We start from the raw sequence: 11,740 nt of genomic DNA, 5'->3' as shown, positions 1-11,740 counted from the left end.
CCTGCTTATTGTACCTTACATTACCACAATGCACTGCAAGATAAGAAATGCAGTGAATAATGAGGTTGGCCCCTGGTTTGCAATCCTACATTGGGGTGGGGGAGAGAAAGAGAAAACTAATCGATGGGCAATACATGCATGTGCGACCAAATTAGGAAGGTCCACTAAGCTTCAACGAAGTCACTCCCTCACCAGAACAAGACTTGACCTCCCTGGTGCAGTATGAGGTGACTCCTACAATTAACCCATGGCCCTCATTCCACAGCTGCTGCGGACACCTGACAAAAGCAGCGGTAAGACCTGTGACGTGGCAGAGGGTGCTAAATATCTCTGGGCCCGGACGGGCCGCCACTGGAAAGTGAACCTGGCAATGTTCAACACGCGCGCCCTCTTGAGTGAGGCTAGTTTAGCAGGGCTATTTGAGGAATTGTCAGGCATTGCCTGGGATATTATTGGCCTTAGTGAGGTTGGAACAACTAGTGAGGCCTATACAGTGCTGACTAACGGCCACATCCTCTATTACAGAGGCCTTCCAGATAAGAGAGTATTCGGAGTGGGATTTCTAGGCCATAAGGACATCGCGGGCAACATTGATGTATTCTACAGCATTAATGAGAGTGTAGCAGTCGTAAATAAACTGAATAGGAGGTGTAGAACGAAGGCAGTACAAGTCCCAACCTCCAGTCACGGTGATGAAGAAATAGAACAGTTTTATGAAGATGTTGAATTAGCAATGAAAAAGGTGCAAACTCAGTATACTGTAGTCGTGGGCGACTGCAGTGCAAAATGGGAAAAAACAGGCTGGTGGGCAAGCATTTGGCAACTACGGCATCAATTCTAGGAACGCTAGAGGAGAGATGTTGGTAGAATTTGTGGAAACGAATAGGCTCCGGATAATGAATACCTTCTTCAGGAAGCACAGCAACAGCAAGTGGACCTGGAAAAGCACTAATGGAGAAACAAGGAATGAAATGGATTTCATACTCCTTGCCGATCCCAGCATAGTGCAGGACGTAGAAGTGTTGGGTAGGGCAAAGTGCAGCGACCATAGGTTAGTGAGGTCCAGGATTTCTCTCAATTTCAAGAGACAAAGAATAAAATTAGTCATGAGGAGACGGGCCAACCTCGACGCAGTAAGGGTACAAGCAGAACAATTCTGGCTGGTGCTCGCAAACAAATATGCAGCTTTAGAACAGGAAGATGAAGACAACAAAGAGTTAATGAATGAAACCGTAACTGGCAGTTCTATCAGCAGCCGCGGCGTTCCGGTGCCTCTCCAAGCTTCGTTGGCCTGCAGTGGTATTTTGGCTGTGTATCGGGTGGTTTCAGGTTTCTAACTACCTTTATTTAATCCCTGATTTATTCACATTCCTTGCATCAGCCATCTTGGGCTGATGTCGACCAATTCTCCTGGCCAGGCGCGATCCGCCTGGTCAGCATCCCTGCCATCTAATGAATTACCTTTAGATTTGTTTTTTCGCAGTGGCGTAAGCACCATTCCTGTTGCGCTCGTGCCTACCAATGAAGGTTCCATCAGGCTGACGAACCCACAAGCCGTCCAGAAGGAACTTAAGACCATGTCCAACCACTTCCAGACCATCACTGACGTGCGAGCGTTCGAACGCAGAGGTATACTGTGTCGGTCACCGGACCAGACCTGTGTTGAAGATCTACTGAAATGCACTTCATTCGCTTCCATCCCGGTGAGAACTTTTATCCCGCCTCACCTTGCGTGCACCAAGGGCCTCGTACGGGGCGTAGACTCCCACTTAAGTCCAACTGAGACCCTGGACAAGCTCTCCGCAGCAGGTGTCATTGCTATTTATCGTTGCAATCGCCTCGTAAATAATGAGAGGATTCCGACTGAGTCAGTAATTGCCACGTTTGTGGGCACATCATGTCCGTCCGAAATCAAAGTGTGGCCTCTTGTGTTCCGTGTAGAACCACTCGCGTCACGTCCAATACAATGCCAGAATTGTTGGAGATTAGGGCACAGCGCAGGAGGTTGTAAGTCGAGCCTACGCTGCCGCACCTGTGGAGATGACCATTCCTCAAGTGAATGCTCTGCGCAATCTGAAACCTGCTGCCTCTGCGGGGGAACACACCCAGCAGACTATTCTAATTGCTCAGCTCGCGCCCAAGAAACTCAAATTCTTGAAGTAATTGACTGCCGTCGTTGCTCCCAAAGAGATGCAATTGCAGTCGTTAAAGACAGGGCCTTCGGATACTCTGGTGTTACAGCCCACAACACTCCAAGTATGAATATTAATCTATCGGAAGCAATTGACGCTGCTGTTGAAAAGGCAATGACTAAGGCTATGGATAAATTGGTATCCAGCCTATCAGAATGCTTAGCCCAAATCATTTCCAGTCAGATGATTCAAATGTTGCAAGCCACTAAGCTACAGTCCTCAGTACTTAACGTCACACCTCGAATGCCTGGCAACGACGTAGAAGCGCCTTCTACATTTAAAGATCACTCGACGGACACTACTCCGCCAATTCAACCAGGCGAGGGTGAGTCCTCTTCCTCAGACTCCCTTACTGTCACAGATATGGAACTTGACGCTCGAGCTCCCAAACGCATGGGATCTCCAATTTCTAAGATTATGAAACCGAAACCAAAAAAGAGTCAACCATCGCCTATGAATAAAGAAAGCTTTCTTAAGGCGGCAGTTGCCACTGCTGTGCGATCAACACCATTGGACAGTTGAAAGTATTGCAGTGGAACTGTCGCTCTATCTTCTCAGCTTTAACAGATTTGTTTTACCTATCTCATCAGCTTAATCCAGATGTTATACTTCTTCAGGAAACTTGGCTATCACCAGAGAAAAATTTTCATTTGAAAGGTTTTCGTTCGTTCCGATTAGATCGTAACCCACGAGGTGGAGGACTATTGATACTTGTTTCAAATAAAATTTGTCATAAGGCAAACCTTTCTTTTAAATTCATGGACTCCGACTGCGAAATTTTGGCGATAGACTTATGTCTCCCAGGATATCAACCATTTTCAATTATTAATACCTATTTCCCCACCGGTGTGCAAAGTACGCGTCAACTTGATAGGGCTCTAGCTGCTTGTAGAAAAGAAATTTTGTTCGCAGGAGATTTTAATTCGCATCACGTGTCCTGGGGTCTAAAAACAGATTTGTGTGGTAAGCGACTATGGGAATGGGCTATTGATAGTAACCTTTCATGTCAGAACACAGGACATGTGACATTTGTTAGAGGCCACTTTCGGTCAGTGTTAGACTTTATTTTTGTAGTGCTGGCCTCAATGTTTCTTCGTGGTTAACGGTTGACTCAGCAACCAACAGTGATCATCTTCCTGTGTCATTTGAAATCATGTGTCCAATAACATCTTTAGAATACCAGGTGTGCACATTTGTCAACCACAATAAATTTAAGACTGTCTTACTTGCATCCGTTTCGAAACTTGCCAATGCCAATGACGAGGAAATCGCTTCAAAGATTTGTTCGGTTCTTGAGGGTTCCCGGAAGCAAGCTCAATTTGTCATCCCTTCGGCTAAACGCAGCGCTTGTCGTTGGTGGAATGATGAGTGTACGCGTGATTACAGGAAAAGAAAAGCAGCCTGGAAAACACTTCTCCATAATCAATGCCCGACAAATTGGAAAAATTATCAGTTTCACGCTGGTGTATTTAAACGTACTGTTAACCGAGCCAAAGAAGAATATAATATTAGGCATTACGATTATCTATCAAAATCAAAAAACAAGCGAGCTCTGTTCGCATTTCTTCGCACTAGAAAGGGGCTACCAACGCCGTTAACATTAGACTCCATCGTTTTGACCCCGCAAGAAATGAGCTCTTCTTTAGAAGCGATTGCCAAAGGTTTAGAAAATCGATTTGCAGCCCGGCTTCCAACTATTCATTATGCTTTAGACTCTTCAGATGGCTTCACCTCAATTTCATTATCTGAGCTCAATCAGACTGCAGCATGCTTGCCAAATACAGCACCTGGCCCTGACGGAATCACAAATGCAATGCTAAAAATATTGTTAAAGGAATCGCCGTACATTCTTTTAGACGTGGTAAATTATTTGATTAAAAATGCTTGGATTCCTTTGCAGTGGAAGCTTGCCAAAGTAATAATGATACTTAAGAAACAAGGGGGAGGGTACACATTGGAGAACATCAGGCCTATAGCGCTTACGTCGAATGTAGTAAAATTAATTGAGAGGCTTATTCACCTTCGTATTATCAAATTTGTTAACGATAATTCAATTCTTAGTCCATGTCAGATTGGTTTCAGGGCTGGCTGCTCTATCTGGCATGCCCATGTCGACTTAGAAAGCCGGATACAACTTGCTCGACATCATAAGCAATATGCTGCCTTAGTGACGCTTGATATCGCTAAAGCATATGATACCGTGGAACACACAGTTTTGATAAATCGGCTAACATCTTGTGGTGTTCCTGCTTATATAATAGCGTGGATTCATTCATTTTTAAGTGAGAATTCTACTGCTACAAAAGCGGCTTTTCGTCTTCTAGGTGCAAACAAACGAGAGGAGTACCACAAGGTTCAGTCCTTTCCCCGGCGCTTTTTAATATTCTCATGAGCTCAATTCCCCATCATGAAGAAGTCACAACTTATGTTTATGCAGATGATATTGCGTTTTTCACATCTGCAAATGACATTCATAAGTTATATCAACGACTGCAAACTTACCTTTGTGCCCTGGAGAGCTGGTTAGATGTTAACCAGTTTTTACTCAATACCAGCAAATGTGCCATTCTCGTTTTCCCGATAAATGACCCAGTGCATATCTCTCTCTCTTACCACCTACAAGACATACCACAGGTAGAATCGGTCAAGTACCTTGGAATAATTTATAACTCCTCTCTCAACTGGCGGCCACATATAGATCATGTGATTGGAAAAGGTACCCGTGCAATTGGCATTTTGCGCAGGCTGAGCAATCGTCGAATAGGATTGAGAAGAGATACACTTCTAATGATATATCGCATGTACGTTCGCCCTGTATTAGAATTTGGTTGCGCACTCTTCTCTGGAGCTCCCGCTTACACTTACCGCCCTTTGATCCTCTTAGAAAGGGAAGCATTACGTTTGTGCCTAGGGCTTCCTAAATTTGTGGCAAATTCTGTTCTTTATCTAGAATCCCGTGTTCCTCCTCTTTCGTGTAGGTTCCATCTTTTGACAGTACAGACGTTTTTGAGAATTTACGAATCACCGGTGCGACGCTCTCAAACAATATTCATTTCCCACCCTGATTGGTTTTTTCGTGTAAACTGGCCGCGTTCACACACTCCCCAAATTACATTCACGCAACATTTACTTGACCCTTTGGATGTGCGCATCTGTGATGTACTTCCGATTCCTGACAGATATGTTACCACTGATATTCAATTCGATGACATATTTCCTAATAATTCAAAATTACTTCCACATAGTATTCTAGATGGTATATTACAAGATCATCTGCAGAGCCTGCAAACAAACATCGTTATTGCGACAGATGCCTCACAATGTGAGGAAAAATCAGGTGTTGGTATATTTTCCCCTATTCTCGATTGGACATTTTCTCTTCGGTTGCCAGATTTTATACCCATATTTTTAGCTGAATTTATGGCGGTGGTGCTGGCTCTACGCAAATTAGACCCATCAATTACGTCTGCCGTGATAGTCACTGATTCATTGTCATTATGCTCATCCCTCACTGCTTCTTGTGACTCTCGCGTATTGAGGACGTTTAATTCATAGATACCTGTTTATTTGAAAAGTTTGCGTTTAATTTGGGTGCCTGGCCATAAAGGACTTTTTATAAATGAAATAGCAGATTCACTAGCCAAGGCATCGATAACCGGGCCAATTTTTCCGTATTGTCCTTTGACTGCTCATGTCACTGCTGCTAGATTTCGCAGGAGTGTCATTATGCAGGCAGTGTCAGGCTCTGCTCTAACTAATTCTTTGGAATACAGACATCTCCTATACCCTTGGCACAGAGACTTTTGCCAAAGCCGGAAAATTGAAGTGGCCATCACGAGGCTGCGCTGCCGTATCCCTACGTTAAACTTTTACTTACACAGGTCTGGTCTGGTCCCCTCACCATTATGCTCATTCTGTGGCGAAGCGGAGACAATAGACCATTTCTTGTTGTCTTGTAGGCGTTTTTCTGCAATAAGGAAAAGACTACTGGAAATTCCGCTTCCCAATATTGGCCTATATTTATCGGAACCTGTAATTCTATCTTTTGGAGCCTCCATTATTGGGTTCAGCCACAGAAATGCTTGCTTGGCAATCCAAAATGATCTCATTGAATCAAATCGATTACCATGATAAACTTATTGTCACCTTTGCCACAATAGTTTTCTTTTATTCATATATTTCTTTTTAACCTATTATTAATTAGTTTTTTTTTTCTTTTCCTCTCACAAAATTTTCCTGTCTAAACTCCAGTATTCTATTCGTTAATTCCCTTGTTTTTATGCACCGAACATAACCACCCGATTCATGGCCAATCCCCCACTGTGGGTACGCGCCACAACCCACTCAGGACAACAACAACAACAACAACAACTAGGCTGATCTCAGAAGCAGCAGTTCAAGTGGGAGGTAAGACACAAAGCGGGGGCAACCAGTAGGTAAGTTTTCCCAAGTAGCAAAAGACCTAATAAAGAAGCGACAAAACAAGAAAGTGTCAAACTAGAGAAACCAGATAGAATTTGCTGAACTGTCAAAACTGTTCAACGAGAAGAAAGTAAGGGATATTTGAAATTATAACGTGGAAAAGATTGAGGAAGCAGTAAAACATGGACGGAGCAGGAAATCGGAAGAAAACTAGGACAAGGAAAGTGTAGGAGCAGGCAAGATGTATTCACTGAAAGATAAGCAGGGTAATATCATGAGAAAATTCGATGACATAGTAAAAGCAGCATAATAATTCTATACTGACCTGTACAGTACCCAGAGCAGCCAAGCTACTTTCATTCGAAGTAGCGATGAACAGGATACAGAGGCTCATATAACTAGCAATGAAGAAGGAAGGGCCTTGCAAGACATGACCAGGGAAAAAGCTGCTGGGGAAGGTGGAATAACAGTTGATTTAAGCAAAGATGGAGGAGATATCATGCTTGAAAAGCTCGGGGCCCTTTAACCACAATGCCTCACGACTAAAGTGTACCAGAGAGCTGGAATTACGCCAACATTATATCTAATCCATAAGAAGAGAGACATTAAAGAATTGAACAATTATAGGCCCATTACCTTCCTTTCAGTATTATATGAAATATTCACCAAGATAATTTCCAATATAGAAACGGGGCAACACTTCAGTCAACAAAGAGAATAGGCTGGCTTCAGGAAGGGATATTCTACGACGGATCATATATCCATGTCGTCAATCAGGTAATTGAGAAATCTGTGGAGTACAATCAACCTCTCTATATGGCTTTCATTGTGTATGAAAAGGCATTTGATTCAGTAGAGATACCAGCAGCCATATAGGCACTGCGTAATCAGGGAGTACAGAAGGCATACGTGAATATCTGGGGAAAGGATTCCACGGCTATCCCTTGGTTCTCCACAAGAAAACTAGAAAGATACTTATCAAGAAAGGGTTCAGGCAAGGAGACACAATCTAACCAATGCTATTCACTGCATGTTTAGAAGAAGTATTCAAGCTCTTAGACTGGGAAGGCTTATGAGTGAGGATCAACGGCCAATATCTCGGCAACCTTTGGTTTGTAGATGACATTGTCCTATTCAGCAACAATGGGGACGAATTACAACAAATGATTTAGGACCTTAATCGAGAAAGTGTAAGAGTGGGGTTGATGATAAATATGCAGAAGAAAAAGATAATGTTCAGTAGCCTGGGAAGGGACCAAGAATTCAGGATCGCGGTCAGTCTCTAGAGTCTGTAAAGGAGTACATTTCTCTAGGTCAGTTACTCACAGGGGACGCTGATCATGAGAAAGATATTTACAGAAGAATAAAATTGGGTTAGAGGAGCACATGGCAGGCATTACCAAATCCTTACTGGGAGATTACCACTGTTGTTGAAAAGAAAAGTGTTCAATCATTGCATGCTACCGTTGCTAACATATAGGGCAGGAACATATGGAGCAAAGAAGCTCGACAACAAATTAGGAACCGCACAAAGATTGATGGAACGAAAAATGATTAGCCTAACTTTAAGAGCCAGGATGAGAGTGGTGTGGATGAGAGCATGGCAAACGGGGATAGCCGATATTCTAGTTGACATTAAGAGAAAAAAATGAAGCTGGGCAGGCCATGTAATGCGTATGAAGAATAACCGGTGGAACATTAGAATTACAGAATGGATACCAAGAGAAAGGAAGCGCAGTCGAGGACAGCAGAAAGCTAGGTGGGGTTATGGAGTTGGGAAATTTGCAGGCGCAAGTTGGAATCGGTTAGCGCAAGACAGGGCTAATTGGACATCACAGGGAGAGGCCTTCGCCCTGCATTAGACATATATGTATATATAGGCTGATGAAAAAAATACATGGATGCAAGAGCTTTCAAAGATGGTCATGCACACAAGCCCAGCTAAGCTCCAGTGGCTTTCCTCAAGGATGGTTCTTGAGCAGTGCACAGACAAGCGTTATCTGAGTACATGTTGTCCACTGTGTTTAGTGTCGCGCACAGGGAACAGGCTTTGTTGTCAAAATAAAGGGCAATGGCCGAGGGTTTGCAGTTGCAATGAGACTCAAACGTACTCTGCAGCGAGGTTGCCAAGTGAAATATTCCTTCGGGTGAGAGACATTCAGAAAGTGAATCCCATGATCATATTGGAAGAGTCTGGGGTGCCTTCTAAGTGGGATGTTTCGAAATGGGAATAGTCCTATTTTAGGATGGAGTACTTTACGTGTTGAGGAGGTGGCAGTGTGGCCTGAATGAAAGTTCAGGGTAAAAAGAGACTGAAAAGGATATAGTAGTGCACGTTGTACAGCCATGCCTTCACGAACAAACTAAGGTGACATGAAGATTGTGTAAATAATTTTAACAGGTGATATGGGTGTGTGTGCCCCCTGAGGAAAGTAGTTTGATTTTTGTTGTTGCTTGAGGGCCTAATTGTACTTAGGCATAATGTAGTGATTGCCCTTCTATATGCAAAATATAGCTACATTGTCTGATGCCATTCCTCCAAGGAATTCTGCTCTTTTTCAGTTGTCTTGTAGATCAATTTGAGATCAATTGCTGTAAAAGTAATTTGAGATGTTGTCAATTAAGGCACTTTCAGTAAAGTATTTTGTGGCTCAGTTTTTCTCTATCTAGAGCTAAACAACAAGAATATGAAATGGTTTAAAAAAAAGGTAATCATGTGTGTGTGTAAGGTCGATGTGGGCGCTTTTGTCAAGATTGAAATAACGTGGCACTCCGATATATCTCCCAGCGAGCTGTTTGAAAATGAATGGGCCCAAAGTCAGGCGAGCAAATTAGAGTTTAATTACGCTATCACGATGCTCAATTTTTTTTTTTTTTGCCTACATATGTGCAAAAAGGTTGCGGCATAAATGTGTCCGAAATGGCGTCCGTTTCAAGTGAAAAGCTAAACTTATACTGGTAATGAATATTCGTGTTACGTTACTTATAAAATGACCGCAAATTTCTGTTTCGGTTTTGAAAGCGAAACCTGATCCGCGCCGCAAGTAGCCAATCGGCGTCGTCGCTTAGCCACAACGTGCACGTGCTTCATTGGCAGCCTGAGTCCACGCGTCTCATGCTGTAATCGCCGTAGCTTTCGAACGCCGTCATTTGAGAGCTTCAAGCTGTGCGAACACCCGAGAAAAGCAGTCCTCCCCATTGGTAAGCTGCTCTTTTATTTCACGCGACTCGCGTACTTACAGTGGTGCAGCTGTAAGCGTCATGCGTTTTTTTTTTTTTTTACCCCTCCATCAACTTCATCGAACAGGAAGTTCTGCTATTTACGCAAAAACTGATTTTATGGAAGCAGTTAGTAATCGAGCGCCGACGCCATACTGAAGTATGATCCAGGTGTCCGCCTTTGCCTTAAATTTATATATCTAGATGGTGAAATGAAAGATAAGTGTAATTGCGATCGCATATAAATATAGTCTACTAGCGAATATGTGCGACTTCATGGCGTCTCGGACGCTGAGGTAGCGTGCGTTCGCTGTTCATTGTTAATGTGCGCGCACTTTGTTAAGGCGCAAAATGTCCGCGAACTTTATAGTCGTGTTTGGACGTGGTATCAATGCTCGGAAAGGCGTTATCAATGCTCGGAAAGGTTTTGGAAGGCAGTCCAAGACATCTGGCGCTAATTAGTCACCGCTTGGGGAAGGAAATATCTGTAATACGTGGCCAGCATCACACTGGAACGCTTTCCTATTAAAGATGGCGTACGCGCTTTTGAACACTTTCTCGTACTTGCCGGACCCTTGCGCAAATGCGACAAAAATCTGGAGACCCAAATAGTTTATTTTCTTTCTTGTTTTATCGAGCGCGATAGGTATTCAATATATCGGTCTCGATTGGGGCCTTAGCGGAACTCGAGCCATTATTTGCTATCGAGAAATATGCGATCGCGCTTTGCACAGACGCAAAACAGTTATCACATATATAGGCACCTATAACTACCATTTAGATGCACATTTTCCGAGGGGGTGGGGGGACGCGTAGACGCGCGCGCATTATTCAGTAGGGCAACTGTAAATAATACATTATGGGATATTTACGTGCAAAAACCACGATGTGATTGAGGCACGCCGTCGTGGAATAATGGGGCCACCTGGTGTTGATCTTAAACGTGCACCTAAATCTAAGTACACGGTTGGTTTCGCATTTAGCGCCCATAGAAGTGCGGCCGCCGTGGCCGGGATTTGATACCGCGATCGAAGTAGAGCAACTGCAATTGAAATTTGAATTGGTTCTCGCAAATAACCTTACATTATCCCCATGAGATTCGTTTAGGATCATATCAACTGCCTGCTTCGGAAGTATTTGTTTGTGAAGTTATGGACCCCAATTTGTTGAAGTTTATGAGTGCTTCCTCATCTAATTTGCCATGAAGCCCTACACGATCATTTCGTATTTATCCACCCAGGGGCTCCCATATGTGTGTAATATGGCTGTGTGTTAAACGGATGTATTTGTTGTGTTGCATTAAGCACACGTCTTTTGTTTGCCACGCGTAGAGTTGATAGCGAAATTACCATATTTACTCGATTGTAACGAGCCTTTGATTATAATATGCACCTTAGTTTTCAGACTGGAAATGAAGATTTAGTGTGCTCTTAGCAAATTGTAACGTGCTCACTTTCACATACTAAAAAAGCACGAAATGTAATATCCTTAAAGTGTTCCCGCACAACAGAATTTTATGGTAACAGAAAAGTAGCGATTTGTTTGCACTCAAAAAAAATTTTTATTCATGTTCGCTCCAGACACATTTCGTGAGACACCCCACACAAGTCCTGCAGAGTTCGGCCTGCTGCTGAAGGCCAGGGCAACGCAAAAACACGTCCCTGCAGCAGCTGGCAAGCCTAGCGCACTGTGGTAAGTTCTGAAAAGGTATACCACTTTGTTCAAATTGCGTTTCTGCGGTGGCCTAAATTGTGCAAAGTTAATCTAGTCTACTTTCATGAACCATGACTAAGCTAAGCTGACTGTTAAGCATAAAACAAACTTTTTAGAAATGCGAGACAAGCTTTTGCAGGGCCGGTATTTTGTAGCGATGCCTTTAATGTCATAATGCCTTTTCGCGCTTATCG

The sequence above is a fragment of the Dermacentor silvarum genome, chromosome 1 (genome assembly GCF_013339745.2).
Source record: "Dermacentor silvarum isolate Dsil-2018 chromosome 1, BIME_Dsil_1.4, whole genome shotgun sequence".
Lineage (NCBI taxonomy): Eukaryota > Metazoa > Arthropoda > Arachnida > Ixodida > Ixodidae > Dermacentor > Dermacentor silvarum.
Note: the sequence above shows the minus strand (reverse complement) of the source record.